The sequence below is a fragment of the Corvus cornix genome, chromosome 2 (genome assembly GCF_000738735.6).
Source record: "Corvus cornix cornix isolate S_Up_H32 chromosome 2, ASM73873v5, whole genome shotgun sequence".
NCBI classification, from domain to species: Eukaryota; Metazoa; Chordata; class Aves; order Passeriformes; family Corvidae; genus Corvus; species Corvus cornix.
Window position 1 is genome coordinate 12432195 of NC_046333.1, and position 18696 is coordinate 12450890.

The 18696-nt window shown below is 39.1% G+C and overlaps 1 non-coding gene across 1 annotated transcript; it reads right to left on the bottom strand.

Moving 5' to 3' along the window:
- Positions 1–14389: 14389 nt before the first annotated feature.
- Positions 14390–14461, bottom strand: TRNAG-UCC. The gene has a single exon. It is a non-coding gene; the product is annotated as a tRNA-Gly (tRNA).
- Between the last annotated feature and the right edge of the window lie 4235 nt (positions 14462–18696).

Consider the following 18696-nt stretch of genomic DNA (forward strand, 5'->3'; position numbering starts at 1 on the left):
GCCTGAAACTGCCAAAGAGATTTAAGCTGGCAGAATATATTTAACCCAATTTGGCATGTGGTCAGGATACTAGAAGCTAATAGCTCATTGCTTAAAAGAGGTGGTTCTTTGTTTAATACATTAAACATTAATACATTAGAAATGTTCATTATATTGGCTTCATATCTCATCTGCTAGCTCCAAAATAAAAAGAACACCCAGTTTCCATAATGTTAATATGTAAGAACACTTGTTGTTTTGACTCATTGCAAATCATGACATAAATGAAACCAGCAGATGCAGTTTCTCCTTGAGAGTTCCCTGCTTATTGGTGGGCCTTGAGACCCGGCATTCCTGTGGAAGTGTTGGTACAATACGGGTAAGATGGAAGAACAACCTTTCAGGAACAGAAAGGTGCCTCTGATTCTGCCAAGCTACTGGAGAAGCACATCCTTACAGAAGAAACTACCCGACATCCCAAGCCTGGACAACATATTGCCTAATGATAGAAGATGACTGGGAATTTCCATATTATCAAAATTGCGGCCTTGAAAATACCATATACCCTATCAAAATCCTGTTAAATTGGATAAAATAGGGGTTTTTGCTTAATAATTTTATTATTATATAATAATCAAGCTATATATTAATTCTTATTTTCATTAATTTTCTTCTCCTTTCTGCAAAGCAGCCATTATAATCCTCATTTGTTTTAAGTCTCTACCATGCCAATGCATTCACAAGCGTATGTGCTTACATCTGTGCATAGTCCCACTGATGTCAGAGAAAGATTATAAATATTAAATATGGAATTGGTTGACTAGAGTCTTCTGAGACTGTCTAGTATTTGGCTTCTGAAATATTTATAACTGGTCATAACTTCTAATAAGAAGGATATACTTTCTGAATTGAGCAAAATTTTCCTGGTGCATGAATATAGGTTTCTTCATTCTTCTTTGAAGCAGATTTTTAATTTTGTGAATGACAGTACTGCAGTCATCTTAGACTTATGTTTTCAATTTGAAGAACTATAGAGTCACTTCTAGGAAAGTTATTAAAAGTTGTTATTATTATTATAGAAATCATACTTCTTGCCTGTAAGCAGTCTTTCTGCAGCAAACTGTGTCTTTAATGGAAGATGGTCTCTAAAGATCTTCGATTTTAAAAGTGAGGAGCTTAGATTAAGATGCTAAAGGTGACTCTTAGAGGCAACTCATCTACTTGACTCTCAAGAGGGTGAAGGTGGCCCAGTAAAAAACCCTGACCCTTTCCAGAGTTCTGGGTGCAAGCTTTTCCACTTTTCTCTGTACTTACGATCACTACCTCCTAGTGCATTGCCTTTGTGGATCCCATTTAGAGGTGTTTTATTCTTTCCACATACACAACACAGAATTGAAATGACTAGCTCATTTTGTGGAAACAGCACACCTATATATAACCTATAGGTTTCCCTGGCAACAGAAAGCAAAATTTAACACCTCCATTTTAAAACTGAAAGACTTAGTTCATAATTTTATTAAGTTGTTTTATGTGAGAAAATATTTGACCAATTTGAATTGGTTTTTCTGAAATTTCCCTCAGACGAAACTTAAAATTTTGATGGCAAAGAAACTTTATTCCTGAATTTAAAACAGAAATCATCATAAATTATTCAAGAACAAAAACAGTGTGATATTAGTACTTGATACAGAAATAATATAACAACTGACACAAAACACACAGTTGGATAATTCTAAAGATGTACGTTCTTAACTTCATAGATCAGTTCCTAGATCTACAACCACAAATGTTATAAAAAGTTTAAATTCCACTTCTACTTTTTAAGATACAGTATTTCAAAACTGAATCCATGTTAGAGGCCAATTCCAAATCTCACATTTTTCCTTACCAAGGACATATCTCGACCTCATTGTTCCTGCCCAAGACTTGGCCTTGATATATGCTATTTAGAAAGAAAAGAACATGAACTTGTTCAAACTCTGGGAATATTTCAGCCTACAGCTCAACAAAAAACCTTTATCTGAAACCAATGAACTTCTCAGAACCATTGAGAATTGACCACAGGGGCCAATTAGCTGTTGCAGTCTCACTGATTCTGTGTCAATAATTTATAAATTTAGAGAGCAGGCAGGTTTTTACTGCTTGTTTAAAATTGAAGAGCTAGTTCTTACAAAGTCTGTGCCACTCAGCTGAACTCTGTGGACCAGCACAGATATAAACCCACTGAAGATTTAACATAAATAGGTATATCATGTTTTCAAACATATATTTTCCTTCCAAAATCAAAATTTAATTCACCATTGAAAAAAACATTAATTAGATATCCATATTTTTTAGAAAGTGAAATAGCTACCATTTCTTTTATCTTTCCAAACAGTTTGGAAAAATCACAGATCAGTTTTACATCAAAGGTAGGCACCTAAAGGATCTGCTTTCTGCCTCACAGCAGCAACAGCCAACATCTTAAGGCAATTTTGGTCCCCTTCACATTGTACCCTGTGGTTTTTCTGATTATCTAAGAAATAAATTTATGTCTGATACCATAGACTGCCTTTGTCTTGGCTAATGTTATTTAATTGAGAATATTTTATTGGCCATAGAATATGAATGTAGTAGGTGACTTTTTCCATAAAAGCAGAAGGCAAGTATCATAGGTACCAGAGCCTTTATGGTCCCACTGAATTCACTTATTTCTACCCTCTGCTGAACAAAATGCTAATCCACTTACTTGCCAAAATTAGGCAAATTAAAGTATATTCTGGGGTGTAAAATCTGCCATTACCTAGCTTGGTTTTGGCAGAGATCACTAAGGGTATCTAAAGCAAAGATTTTTAGACTCTGCTGCACAGAAAATTTGCTTCTTGGCTCCAGAGCTGACTGGGCACTTACTGCTGCTCTTTCCAGCTGCTGCTAAAATCTCTAAACTCACTTTTTTGCCAGGGTATGTGTAAAAGCCCATCAGTCTTCCATGCTGATCACTTGAAAACCAATTAAAGTGTATTCATGCATTCCAGACATTGATTTTACATATGGACAATAATTTTTTACCACCATTCAGGTTGCTCCACAGTGACAAATTTGACAGAGGTCCACCCTTACATCCACGGATTAACAAAAAATAAAAAATTTAAAAAGAAAAAAAAATCCAGAAGCCTCATGTAAGAATTAAGGTAAATAAGTTCCCAGACTATCATTTATTAATATTACATATCTCTGTATCTGTATGTCTTAAAAAGACACTGCAGGAAGTAGTTTTCAGGAGGTCCAGGGAAGAGTGTGCCCATGAACAAGCAGTTGATGGGGTCCAGAGCAGTATAATTGTGTTCTGAGAGCGTTTCCATTCCATATCAGCCAAGAAATCTTGGGTTTCTTTACATGTGTGGTCTGATAAAAACTGATTAGTTTGAACAGTAATCCTCTTCTGAAGCTATCATATCTGAATATCTCTGGTGAACTCTCTCTGGTTATTATGCACAAGTCTAGGATAAGACCTGACTAAACTAATTTTCATAAGGTGTAAAAATAATGTATTTTGTTCAGTGCACCACCGAAATCCTGCACTGCTGACTCCACAAAGATTCAATTCATATTTCACAGTTAAAAGATAAATTTGCTTTAAAAAATGTAGGTGGTTTTGTTTTTTTAAGAGAGCTTGATGGCTTTAAGGCTATGTCTTTTTCCATCAAAATCAAAAGTTGACTTGGAAACATATAAGAGACTGTAAATTCAATTTAGTGAATACCATTTTATGATCCATCCTGATGCATGTAATTGCCATAGGTAGAAAATACATCTGTGGTGAAGAACTGGAAAATTGGAACATTATGGAGTTTCCACCAGCCTCCCTTGTTAGTGAATCTAAACTAATCTTTAGTGAATTCCTGAGAAAGCATAAAGAGGTTTCTTCTCCTAAAAAAAAGTGCTGTGCAAGTGAAAATGGAGCCAGAACAGACACTACCACTTTGCTTTAAGGATTTAGATATGTTATTTAATTTGATTTCTGCAGAGACAAATCTAAACAGTGATGGCAGCTGATTCTCTCTGGAGTATCTGGTAATCTATATTAAGAAAACTTAATACAGAAAGTAAAACAAAAGTCTCTGGATGAAAAGTTGTTCCATACTGGTGGTCAAACTGAGTTATCTGGAGGGATTCACAACACATAACACTTGAGTTAAACTATGGCTAAGGTTACCCTCCTGTAAAAGCAGAATAGTGTATCCATACGTGATGTGATTTTAAATTAACCAGCCAAAAAACTGCAGTCAGTCAGCTTTGGCAGGGCAAAGTTCAGTGAGGTCTAATCGACCTAGGTGTTTATCCAGATTTTTTGGACAGATTTTTCAGGCTTGCTTAATGCCATGCTACTAACTTCTTTTAACCCTCCTTTGATCAAGCTATGCCACTGAGTATCCTAGGTGATTTTTAATATTATATATCATGAGTAAGGGCTTCAGAAGGACAGAAATGAGATCGAGGCCTCACACCACAGAAGGTGGAAAGGAGGACAGAGAAAGAAGGTCTCCCCTTTTCATCGTGTCACCTCAGCTCCTCTTCTGCAGCACAGTGGGACACTGTGGTAGCACCCGAATGACCAGCCCCATGCAGGCAGGATGATCCTCTCTGGTATGAAACCAGACCTAGACAGGGTCACACATCACAGAAGCACTGTGACCCTCATGGTCTACTAGTTCTACCATATACGAAGGATAACTGGAGGCTTTAAAGACAGCAGTCAGCAAAACAAATTATACCTAATTAGAGTGCCAGGGGCTGCAAGTTTCTAACCCTGATTCCCCATGAAAATCTCTCATGGATTCACAGGGCTTTGTTGTGATTGTATGTCTGTACCACAAAATTGTTGGAGAGATAACTGTTTCAGCATACTTGTTCAAAGACATGAGACCTATAATTTTACACCAAATTGGCTCTAATTGCCAGCAAAAGCACTGCCTGTGCTGAGGCATTCTCTAAGGCCTTGTCTTCACTGCACAGAAACTCAGACCCTCCCACTGTCCACAAAGTAAATCCCTCTGACCTAGGGCTTTAAATATGGACTAATTTATCTGGCTAGATTACCTGCTGAGAAAACCATTGAACACTAATGATCTGTCCTTTCCTCTTCCCAACACTGAAAAGCAGGCTGGGGAGCATGGGGCCAGATTCCAAGCAGAATGGGTAGAATGAAAGAAGTGGAGGGAGGTGTCCACAAAGCCACAGGGAGAAATTAAGATAATGGAGAGAGGCACCAGAATACAAGCTGCTGGTAGAAGTTGCTGAGAGGAAACTGTTCTGAGGCACCAAAAGATATATTTGCAGCTTTTAAATAACTTTTCCAACTGCAGGATGGGAAGAACACTCCGCTGGTCAGACCATTAGAAAACCTGGATTGAAGTAGCTGTTCTGTCACAGATTCTCCTGAGGCAGACGGTTGGCTTCCTTTATGCCTCAGAGACACGAAATGTAGCTACACTGCCTTTTTTCACCCATCTGCAAAATTGGGAAGGACAGTTTTTCACTACTTCACAGAAAACACTAAAGACTTTAAATTGCTCTAACTTCATGGTGATAGGAGCTGTAGAACCACCTAAGCCAACATGGTTTTTCCTTACTAGTAAATATAATTTCTTTTAAGAAAGCTGCTTTTTCCTTTCCTATTCATGAATTTCCAAAGAGAAGAGATGTCAGTGCTCATTAATACCTACTAGTGGCAAGTATACTAGAGTACAAGTTTTATTTATCAACAATTTGTTCTAAAGTGAAACTGGAATAGTATGAAATTCTTTATTAATATAAGGAAATTACAGAAACTTCTTTTAAATATGGAGTTGGACACCCAAACTTCAGATTCTGGAAGTAAGAAGTTGCTGATGACAGAACATGCTGCTCTTCATGGCAGCTTCCCAATGCTGCCTTCTCAATGTCAGCTACTGAGGATCACTATCTTCAAGGTTTTCTAGAATTATCGTGAATTCTCAAAGAGAAATAAGAATGATTTGACAATGGCATTATTTATGTTCCTAGTTGTGCGGGTTTTCGACCCCTACATGTCCTCCCCAGATGGGTGAGAAAGTCTTTTCCAGGAATAAGAGACGAACGGGACTTTTGGATCTTCTCAGTCTTCAGATTGTTTATTATATCTTATCAGTAATTTACATGCCACCAACATAGCATGAAGCAGAGCAAGTACCAAAAGACAAAATGCAGGAAACTCAAGGCCCTTTTAAAGGTAAATTACCCAATTGTCATTAGGAACATATATTATTATTACTTTTCTACCAATGCCTAATGAACTATCCATTCACGCAGCCTGTGCTGTGGCATTTCCTAACCAATCATTCTGTGCTACCTGAAAAACGACAGGGATCCTCCATCTTGCCTTCATCTACTTACCATATTAATAAACTTAAAACTCTAAATTTTTCACCCTGTGACAAACTATATATTGTACTATCATCTAACTCACACCCTTGTAGATTCTAATTCATCCCAAAGCCTTGGCAGCTTTCTCCATGGATGAAGGTTAAAAACAGTGTTTTCCTGGGGGGATGGGTCCCTCAGGACAGGCAGAGAAACATTCCCTGCACTTTGGGTTCCAGCACTAGTATCCTTGTGTGAGCATAGAAAGACCTCAGTTCCAATGAACAGATGAGAGAATGAGCAAAGGATCTAATGAATAATGTCATGTTTTCTTTGGGACAGTCTGGAGTGTCAGAGAAATATGGGCCACAAAGCAGTGGTGGGACTGGAAATATGAAACAATTAAGCACACTGGGGGTTTTGGTTGGGTTGTTTTAATCTAAAAAAATGATCATATGCCATCCAGGTCACATAAATCCTGATTTCATGTTTCATTTTCTTAGTTGTTTGAAGACTCAATACAAGTCTGCAAAGAGTACTAGGCTACTTATTATACTTGAACTGTTGTGAAGCAGCAGAGAGAAATGTAGATAAAAGAATGGAAGAGGGATTTAATTCTCTGGAAAACCATCTAGACATGTGACTCTGCTTATTTATCAAGAGAGAATAAAACATTACTTTCTTGAATGGAATGAAAACTAAAGTCTAATTGAATAATATGTTAAAGTGTCTCTTAAATGAGGGATCCATACTAGGGCTCGCTGATCATGCAGAACAGAGAGAACAGAATTTCCTGTTTTGGTTTTGCTTGCAGCTCCTGGTGTCAGCCAATTTCCAATAGTCAGTGGCTGTGTGTCATTTGACTTGGAGGAGACTTGGATCAGGCCCTAGGCATCTAATGGAGTATATCGACAGTCAGTTTTGCTCTTGTGCTATTGGAAAACAGATTATGCCCTTTAATAACTGAAGTAGTTTGACAGCATGAGATGAAAAAGAAATATATCAATGTGGAAACAGAAGTGTGAAGTGAAAACTTAGTCAGGATTTCTGCTTTCTTTGTGCTACTGATTATTTCTATCAGCCAGTTGGTGACCCATTATGTCATTTTAAACCACTATTTATCTTTGCATGACTATGAAAATTACAATCCTTAAGGTAACTTATTTATAACAAAATGCTAATGTTTCTTTCTTCTAGATGGCCTTATTCTCAAATTACCATTTCTATATTGTAAATGCCTAAAAGAAAAAGGGGAATAAATGAAAAAAAACTCTTTCAGTTTTCACTTGTTTTTCACCCCCTAGACTAAAATGAGACAAGGAAACAGCAGAAATCTGATTAAGTTTATTTCACTTTTGAAAAAACCCTCAACTGATTTCCAGTCAAAATTGAACTATTATATAGCTAAAAGGGCAGGAGTCTTAGCATGGCCAGTTGTAGAAGAAATAACCTTCCTGATTATGCATTTCTCATTCTGCACATCTTGACATTAGGCAAGACACATCTTCCCAGAAATCCAGAGGTTGGAGACCAGATTAGTTACTGAGGCAGCTAATGCATCATGCCCTGGAAGGAAGCTCTATGCTCCCTGGGAGTACATTTCTTCAGTCAGGTATAGGTAAGTTTTGTCAGTTTTAGCTTCAGGGGCATCCTAAAGCATTGCAAGTGCTAGTTGGGAACACAAGGTTCTTCTCCTCAAGATACGAAAAAAGCAAACTCGTGTGCATTCCTAGCTGAGGTGGTGGGACCCTGTCCTTCCTCCCAGAATTACTGAAACGAGACGTTATGACCACACCCCATCCATTTTTCTTTCACTTGGATTCCTCTACTTTCAGCTTCACAGAGAGCCCAGAAATACAGAATCAGAGTTTTTACTGGTAATTCTCTGATATTTATCACACCTAGCTTCAGACTAGGATCTGCCTGTGCTACAGCACAAAACTAAACTTCAGACCCTGGGATCCAGCCCAGCCTGGACAGGCTGGATCAGTGGGGCAAGGCCAGTTGTATGAGGTTAAAAAAGGTGAAGTGACAGGTCCTACACTTGGGTCACAACAACCCCAGCCAGGGGGAAGAGTGGCTGGAAAACTGCCCAGCAGAGAAGGTCCAGGGTGTGCTGGTATGCTGGTTGACAGCCATCTAAACATGAGCCAGTGTGTGCGCCCAGGTGGCCAAGAAGGCCAGTGGCATCTTGGCTTGTACCAGCAGGACGTGGCTTGTGGCCACCAGGACCAGGGCAGTGATTGTCCCCCTGTGCTCAGCACTGGTGAGGCCACACCCTGAGACCTGTGTCCAGTTTTGGGTTTTTCACTGCAAGAAAGACACTGAGGTCCTGGAGCATGTCCAGAGAAGGGCAATGAAGTTGGTGAAGGGTCTCAAACGTAAATCCTATGAGGAGTGGCCAAGGGAACTGAAGTTGTTTAGCCTGGAGGAAAGGAGGCTGATAAGAGACATTGTCAGCTTGTCCTCAGGTTGTTTCAGGAGAGGTTCAGGTTGGATATGAGGAAAAAATATTTTACTGAAAGGGTGGCTAAGTATTGGAAAAGGCTTCCCAGGGAAGTGGGGGAGTGTCACAACCCGCTAATACAAGAGAGGGTCGTGATGGTTCATTTATAGATCTCAGAGTGCAAAAGGACACAAGGGATTTCAGTTTTAATCAGAACAGTGCACCTTTATTAAGCGCCCACAACACGATAATGCGATAGAGGAGAGAGAGAGATAAAGAAAAACAAAGTAAAAGGGTAGAGAGGAAGAAAATGGGGGTAATAGCTACCAATGGATGAGACGAAGTCCTCATGGCCTTCTGCCAATAGATTCGTCTTCTTTCCGTGGGGAGATCTCATCTCAGTTATTTCAGAAAGTCCCTTTATAGTCTTTTTCAGAAGCAAGGGGCAACTGGCCAAGACCATATCTATATTTCATAATAACATTGCAAAACTAGGAGCTAGCACTGACTATCACAGGTACATACAAGCATCCCTTCCAAAGGCAGCACTGCCTGCCTTGGTTTGTGGCCTAGCAGCATTAGCTGACATGAGTTTAGCAGTGCTCTCACTTCTGCTTTCTAGCTGTATCTCCACATCTCCCTCCTTTTCCCAAGAGGTGGGGAGATCTACAGCCAGTGTTATGAGGCCCATTGCTTTGGGAAACAGGTACAGGACAGGTGTACAGGACAGGTGTACAGGACAGGTTATTCCTTTCCACATCAGCGCAGTCCTTCCCACCTGGGCAGCAAGAACGGTGCAGTCCATTGTGACCTGCACAGGTTTCAGGAATGCCTACCAGTTCCCAGCGGGCACTCCTGCAGGCAACACTTGGCAGACACCAGGACTCCTGTGGTCAGTCTCTGTCCTTGGCGATGATCGTGAGGCAGATGAGGGATCTTCGGACTGTCTCTTACAAGGAGTCACTATGTCCGGAAGTCAAAACAAGTCAAAATGGTCAAACAACAAGCAAATGTGGCACTTCTTGATACGCTTTTGTTAACATGGTGATATTCAATCAAAGTTTGGACTTGATGATCTTAGAGGTCTATGAGGTGTATTGGAATTTGTCTAAATGTGGAATTATAAAATATATTTCCACCTGATCTTAAGCCATATAGAGTCATATGCTCTGAGTAATTTTATTAGCATAGAAGTTAAATAAACAGTTATTCAAAAATATCCCAGGTTATTTTTAGGTTTACCATGCTACAAATTTTGTTTTTAATGACCTGTGGATTACTATTGATCACGTAGACATTGACCTTTAAAGGCTGCATTTATATAAAGTAAATTCTAAGGGTTATTTTTTACAACAAGCCCAAGGAACTTGAAAAAAAAATAAATAAAAATCCTTATCATTAACATTTTCCTTTTCCATTTCCCCCTGCTTCATTCACTGGACTGCAGAGGAGATTACCCCTTTAACAGAAAGAAAAGCATATGTCAACTTGCCTCACCTACAGAGCCTTCAGGCAAATGCATAACTTTTTTGGGACTGTCAAGGATTGAATAAATCAGAGATAAGTGGGTTAAAATGTCAGCACCCACTGGGACCAAAATAAACCTACCATATTTTTTCATCCAAGTTAAATCCTATCTGCAATACCACCAGCACTTCATTCATTCATTTAGGAAGACAACTCAAAATTCTAAATGATTAACTTAAAATTTTATCTGAAAAAAAAAAAGAAGGAAATAACAAAAAAAAGATGAAAACCAAAAAAAAAAAAATGGTTGGGTTTTTTCCCCCTCTCATTGTAATAAGCCTGTGAAAGTCATCTTGTGCAAAAGGTCAGATAAGAGTGATGTTAAAGATGGTGCTAAAAGGCTTTCAAACTTTGTTTATTAATAGACATAACCCTTTCACCTCTGCTACATCTGTCACTGCTAGGTTAAATATCATTAATCTTACTGGTCACCTGACTTCTTGTTATGAGTATGGGGAAATGCCACAAAAAAACACTGTACAGTCACAAATCCATTATAAAAAATGCAAGAGAAGAATTGCCTGAGCCCTTCTAATAAAACATAACCTAACATGGAGTAACTAAAGACACTGAGGGTAGCCCCTGGCTTTAAAAGCATTCACTAGGCCATTGATCATTGAAGACAACATGCAGTGACCTCACACAAACACAATGTAAACTCCCAAACTCATTGATGGCATTCCTAGCACTCTGTCTGAATTTATATTGCCTCTCTGTAAACTGTTTGACATAAGCAGTGAAAGATGGAAATAGAAAAGGGCCTCCTCAATATGATGAGCATACCACCAAACGCAGCTGGATGCAAGTGAATTAACTTGTAGCTTACTTTGATGTTTATGAAGTCTCAGGCCAAGATGTGTGTTAATGGAATTTTCTTAAGATTCTTGAAAGTATATTTTTCCTTCTGGATAGTCCAAAAATATGCTAGAGCATAAAGACTACCTGAGTCTATTTTTGAGGAGATGAAGAAAAGAAACGGAAAAAAATATACTGTGTTATTATCCATTTTTCAGGAAGAATGCCATGGCTATGTAAGTCAAATCATGCACTCAGAAAGGCATGTGGGTGTATGTCTGTAGGTTTATATGTGTGTCCCTCCTTTCTCTCCCTTTCCTTCCTTCCTTCCTTCCTTCCTTCCTTCCTTCCTTCCTTCCTTCCTTCCTTCCTTCCTTCCTTCCTTCCTTCCTTCCTTCCTTCCTTCCTTCCTTCCTTCTCCCTTGAGCACCAATAATGTACAAGTGCAGGACAGTCAGTATTTTTCCATTTACTTTCACGAAGTGTGTAGCAAACGCTAAATAAATGCATCTGCTTTATACTCTAAAATTATATAAATTAATTGTAAGGCAAATGTCAAAATGTGAATTCACAGAACCAGAGCAGGAAGCTGAAGAAAGCAGCAGAACATCAGTTAGCATGTTAGCAGTTTAAACAAGTGTGGGTTTTTTTAAAAAAAAGTTTTAATATGTTTGATATTTAAAATATCAAAGCTTGGATTACTGTAGATGGAAAGCTACAGTTTGGTTTTTTTAAGAAGATGCTTCAAGTTTTGCAAAGAATTTATTATTGATATTTTAGACATTGTGCTCCTGCAATGAGTAAGTTGACAGGAAGTACATGCTATTGGAAAGTTCTCCCTTCTGTTTTTAAGCCATCCATAATAGCAATAGGTAAATTCTTTCCCTGTACTCAAAAGAAGGAATAAATCAAAGACAAATAACTACAAGAAAGACAGAGAGGGACATTTACAAAGGCATACAGTGACATGACAAGGGGAAGTGATTTCAAACTGAGAGTAGGCATAGATTAGATATTAGAAAAAAATTCTTTACTGTGAGTGGGGTGAGGCACTGGCACAGGTTGCCCAGAGAAATCATGGCTGCCCCATCCCTGGAAGTGTTCAAGGCCAATTTGGATGGGACTTGGAGCAACCTGGTGAAGGGGAGTTCTGTCCATGGCAGGGGGGTTGGAAACAGATGATCTTTAAGGTACCTTCCAACCAGGCCATTCTATGATACTCTGATTCTAAGATATGATTCTATGAATGAAGTTGTATCTTAATGTGGTTTTCATCCTGCTTCTAAAATGGCATTGTACCTTTCTTGGGAGCTGATTACAAAGCTGTATTACAGCTCATTGCTAATCAACTGTGAGATCCTACTAATTGATTACTGCTAGCATAGAATGCTGTCATACTGCACACTACAAGGCCATCTCAAGACTTTCCATAATTCCAACTGAAGGTTCCTCTGGTGGTTCAACAGCTCTTGTTGGAGCATTTTCTAGGTTTTCATGTGAGGATTTTCCATCTAGGAGGATGAAGGCTTATATAAACAAGTAATTTTATTTTTTTTTTCCAGCAGAAGTCTAATATGATTCAAGTAGGTCAACTAATCGTTTTGACCCATTAGCTTAGGTTTAGTAACATAAAAGTTGCAATGAGAATCTGGGCACGTAAAACCCCTCTGGTTTAAATTTCAGTCCATTGTCTCCTGCTGCACCCACCTACTGCTTCCAGAACCTCTTCTCTTCTAAAAGGGCAAAGGTTTTCATCCTTTTCCAAATATCAACCTTTTGTAAATCCATCTGGTCTATTTTAACTACATTTTCAAAGCCTGTATCTCCCATTCTCCACTACTCCTAGAAACTCTAGTCATTACATATCCTTAGTTAGCTATGAAGTGCAAATGGCTAGAACTTCTCGTCGGGCTAGCTCAGCTCCTTTAGCCCTCTCCTTCTTTTGATTTCTATAAACCTATGAGTGCATTTTCACCCACTTGAGGAAGAAACAAAAGAGAGAGACTGAAACAAAAGAAGCAAAAATTCATTATAATTGCATTTTCTTCCATTCACTGCAGCCTACCGTGTGAGTAGGTCCTGTCTGCAACTGTCATATAAAGAGCTTTTGGAAACATAATGGAAATTATTTCAAAATTGCTTTGGGATAAAACACTTTCTCTGAAAGGGTTGTCAAGAGTCAGGTTTCAAGTATAACAGGATTCTGAGCCATGGGATTGACAGTGATTAATTGCATCACCAAAACTGGTTGGCCCTCTCAAAGATGAAACCAGGCACTCTGACAGCAAGTCTTCCTGGGAGGTATTTAAATCTAGACTCTGATGTATCATCTGAAGGCATCAGCTACTGTCTCTGTAGTGAATCATAGCTTGTATGCACTCCTGTAGCTCTGCCGGAGTAACACACCTTCCCCTGGCTGCCTTGCGTCAGCCCAACTCCTGGTGCTGTTCCCACTCCTAGAGAAATCATTAACATCTTGTATGGTCCTTTGCCCTCAGTTCTTGCCTTGGCTGGACTGCTCGGCTTGATGCACAGACTGACAGAATGGCTGAGGTTGTAAGGGACATCTGGATGCCATCTGTTCAACCTCTCTGCTCAGGCAGGGACACTGAGTCAGTTGTCCAGGACCATGTCGAGACAGCTTTTTAAAATCTCCAAGGATGGAGACTCCACAACCTCCTCTCTTGGCAACCTGTACCAGTGCTCAGTCACCCTCATAGTGAAAAAGTACTTCCTGACGTCCAGAGGTCACCTTCCATGTGTCTGTTTGTACCCATTCCCCTTTGTTCTGCCACTAGGCACCACACAGCACAGCGTGGCTCCATTCTATTTGCACATTCCCTTCAGCTATTTACTTATATTAGTAAGATTTTCCCCCCTCTTTGCCCACTCTTCTTTCTTCAGAGCAGAAATGCCACAGCCTCTAACCATCCTGGTAGCCTTTTCAGTCTTCCAGCATTCCCACGCTGCTCCAGTACTGAGGACAGACCTGGACACCAGCACTGCTCCAGAAGCGGCCTCACCAGCTCGCAGCAGAAGGGGAGCTCCCTTTACCTGTGGACCACTCCTCGTGGAATGAAGCCACGGTCACCCCCTGCTCTCATTCTGGCAGGGGCACCTTTGCTGGCTCTTGTGCAACCCGGGATTCCCCTCAGCACCCCCATTCTGCCGATCCGGGCGGACCCCGTCTATCGGTGCTGCGCCTCCCCTGCCGCGGGACTCCGCCCGTCTCTGTGTTGAACTTCCCGAGGCTCCCGGGAGGGACGGCGTCAAAAAATCTTCTGCGTTGGCCGGGAATCGAACCCGGGTCAACTGCTTGGAAGGCAGCTATGCTCACCACTATACCACCAACGCCCGGATGACGAGACTTCTTTGCTGGTGTTCCTGTTTCTCTTACTGTGTCCCTCTGTTCCCGGTCTCTCCACAGGGTTTACTACCTGCCCTCAAGCCTGGCAAAGAGCTACTGAGGGAAGCATGCAAGTTTTCTCCACAGCTGCCAAAGCTACTAGAAAATCAGAAGCTTGTTTGCTTGTTTGTTTTGTTGAAAAAAAAAAAATTGTTTTGCTTGTTGAAAAAAACCCTAAGGTATTTTACAGTGAAATATTGCCAACATCCTCATTGGTATAAAAGAAATTCCAAATAGAAGGATTAAAATCTTCATAAAGGGGACTGTGGATAATAGCACAATTGGAAAAAAAGGCTGGCTGGCAGCATACACCTCATGAAACAAGCATCTTCATTTTTAATAAAAGAAATAGTCTTTCCAGCATTAATGTTGAAGGTGAGATTTTTATCTAATGTCTGAAAAATTAGGTGGAAAAAATTATAAAAAACAACCTATGTTGTCCTTTCCATCAACTACTGCTTTTGTCTTGTAGGTATCACCCAAAGAAACTAAGATTACATGGAAAACAAACTAAATAGATTGGCAAAAGGCTGAAATTTTAAAGAGGATTATCTGAAACACAACACTGAAATGCTGAATCTCAGACTCAAGTACATTTTTATGACATAATGTGTGATGAAAAGTTTTCTGCTGCAGTGGATAGAGCCAACAAACTACTTTAGAGAAACAAAAACTCAAACTCACAAGCTGTGAGGATATCCTATGAATAAGCCAGGGCATTCTAGGGCATCTGTGATTTCACTTCTGAGAATGTCCTGTTTACAAACAGATCTGATTGCTAACATGTGGGAATAGTAGCAAGTTTATGGTTTAAAGAAGTCAGTGCCAGCTCATAGGTCATAAGTAGAGAGACCTTCATGTCCCTTTCAGTCTCAAACCCTCTGTCTTCAGCTTGCTGCAGTGGTAGTCAGAAAAGTTGTAAGACCTAATATTGGTCAGACATCCATCGATCTCCTGATCCCGGATCCTTTCTGTCACTTGGCATCTCAGGAATGAGCAGCTCCAAAGCAGCTGCCCCAGGCCTGTGCATACTCTGACCATTTTACAGTGTTGGTATTGGTGAAATTTTGTGCAAACTTAAGAAATTCTCTGGTGCACAGTACACCGTAGGAAGGATATAGAGTCTTCTCTCTCATTTTCTTTTCATCTTTTACTTTAAAAATCTGCAAAATCATCCAAGAGCCTATTTGGAACGCTCTGCAAACAGCTCATGAGGACACATTGTTAAGGGAATTCACAACTAAAATTTAACAAAACAAACTAAGAGGGTTCTGCTGAATGATGCAGTCTTTTTTGACTGCATGTGAGATGCAGTGCACATGTATTGCTTTGCAAACTCACACTTCGGTTATGTGGTGCATGAGCAGCACACCATTGCTTTTGGGATCCACATTTTCTGTGCATTCATTGTGGAACCTTTTCACACAGGGCCTTGACCTTGAGCCAGTAGGCTAATAATTTAAGAAGTTACAATGGGAGACACACCAGACTCATTGATCATAATCACTTCTGAAAAATACATACCTTATTGTAATGATTTTCATGCTTTTCTACTAATCTGTAGACACCATAAATATTTCCTAGTAAAGGCACGGATAGTAATTTTAAGCCTAGTGAGAGTTGTTTCCAACTTTACTGAAGAGTATGGTTTAACAATCATCAAAAATGGCTGTTGTTTACATACTCCCTTGCAGAAAAATTCCATAGAACCTGACATTCTGTGGACCAACATTTGAAAATAATTACCTTACTGTTTAGGAAATTTGAATAACTTTAGTAAAGAAGTCAGCCTGAAGGAAGTGTGGATGTTTTTCTTATAAGAATGATATTTCTCCTCTTTCAGGTTATAGTCTTAACTACACAATCTTTGTGAACTCACCATCCTGTATTTTAAGGCAATACAGAATGAAGGAGGTGATTTTAAAACAGTGTGATAGAACTGAAAAGAGAGATGGGCCCCCGTTGAATTGAGAAAAAGCACTGGATGAGGATTGCCAGCTCTGAGAAAGCTGGAAACTGAAGTGTATGGGCAGGACATGACAGAGAAGTGGGACAGGCTAAGGTGATCTCTGAAAGGCAGCCACCTGCATCTCAGATTGTAAAGCTGCTTAAACATGCATGAGATTCCTAAAGTATTTAAGCACCAAAACCTGCAGATAAACTCAGAGGGCCACATTCCCAAAGTCAAAGTAGTCTTATCCTGCTTAAGGAATTCTAGAAACCCTTCTGGACTCTGAAGGAACCTGGAAATCTGTTGAAATCTGACACCAGTGTTCTAGTCTCAAATGCAAAGCCTCCTAGTATTCAATAACTCTTGTATGTTCAGGCAATAGACACACACTGCCAAATTCGAGGCTCTGCATGAAATTTGTCCTGATTTTGTTTTTGCCTCCCTCTCTCTCACACACATGCACACATATTCCTGTAGCACTTGATGAACAAGCAGATCAAATTAACCCTTATTATGTTTTACCAGAACAAGAAGAATAAGCAATGGTAGCATTTCCTAATCTGGTTTTAATTCACTAGGCAACAAATCTGTTGACTATGAGTCTACTGCATACAGCTTATAGCTGAGAGGAAGTATTTTACCATGGCATAATTAAAAGAGTTCCTACTGCACACGTAATGACACACTCTCTGCTTTTTTATTAAAGGTTTTCTTTGTTGGGGCTTACACCAAATAAGTTGCACATGTGATTGATTTTGCTGCAATATCATCTTCAGCTACTTAGTGCATCACCACATTAACCTCTCGATTAACCCTTGCTTCAAAGGTTGTTCCATGCAGGTGCAATATCATGGCTTTCCTGGCAGGGGACATGCCTGGCTCTCTGCTGGTGACCTCTGTCATTGCTGAGGACCTGGGCATGCTACATATGCTTTTGGTTTACAGCTCAAAGCCTTGGCTAATTGCATAATTGATGTGCTGCAGATCCACAGCCTGTAGAAATCTAGAAGATATGCAAATAGAAAAGATAAAACCTGAGTCTTGCCAACACTAAATTTGTCCAATTTTCTGGCAATAAGCTTCTCTGCAGAGCATAGGTTTCAATTTAGCTAGTCTGGAAGGAATATATGGTTTTACTGTAGGTCCAAAGGATTCCTTAGTCCTTATCAGAGAAAAAGTTTGAAAGTAAGAACAACATATGTCAGGAGATTTCAAATCACTTCAGTGATACAATATGAACAGAAGGTTCATTACCCATTACATTACAAGTTTTATTAATTTCTCTAGAAGCATTAAATCTTCAAATTAAAGACGTCTAAGTGTTGGAAAAGAAAACTTCCTAAATATGTTAGGCAAATAGTGGTAAACATTATAAACGTGATCCTTTGGAAGCTGTTTGAAAGTTGCATGTATTTACACCTAATGCATCAAAAGAAATAAAAACAAAAAGCTTTAAAAAAAAGGTTTTAGAAGTAATTTACTTAAGATCAGCCAAGTATAAGTTTAATTAAAAAATAATAGCCAACATTTATGGGGCTCTTGCTTGAAAATATTCTTTCTCACAATTGCTGTTCTTTTATACATAAACTGATTGTCCCTAGTTACTGATTTCAGCTTTGCCGAATGCAGTTCTCCAGTCAAATTGTTCACATAGTTATTTATATGCTTTTTTTGTATCAAGGTCAAGATCTGTGAGCACTCAGTCCTCAACATACAATAAAGATAATATACACATAAACACCTGTTTATCTCTATCAAAGAAGACATCTGCTCAAATTTAGAAATACTTTAAAATGTATTGTAAAGATGGTGTTGCAAAATTCCTGACTTGTTGCTGTTCATCAAGTCCTGCACATATTGTTTAACATTTGTAACACTTGTTAACTTGGTTGCCTTCATTTCTAACAGTCATAAATTACTTTTTCCCTTCTTAATAAAATGGCATGATTTCAGACGATTCAGAATATTATAAACACTATAATTTCTCATGATCATAAATGAGGATTTTTATTAACACCTAGATGTTTGACCTTTCCAAAATAAGCCAAGTATTCTTTTCTTTACCAATAACTAACTGAACTTTAATGGCAAGCAATAAGATTCTTTCCATGGTGTATGAAAAATTTGTAATACTTCAATAAATAGATAGCTGTTAACTTGAAAAAATAAAATAAAATTTCTTGAGAAATATTATTCCTGATTTGAAGGAGAGCTCACCATCCCAGATGTAGT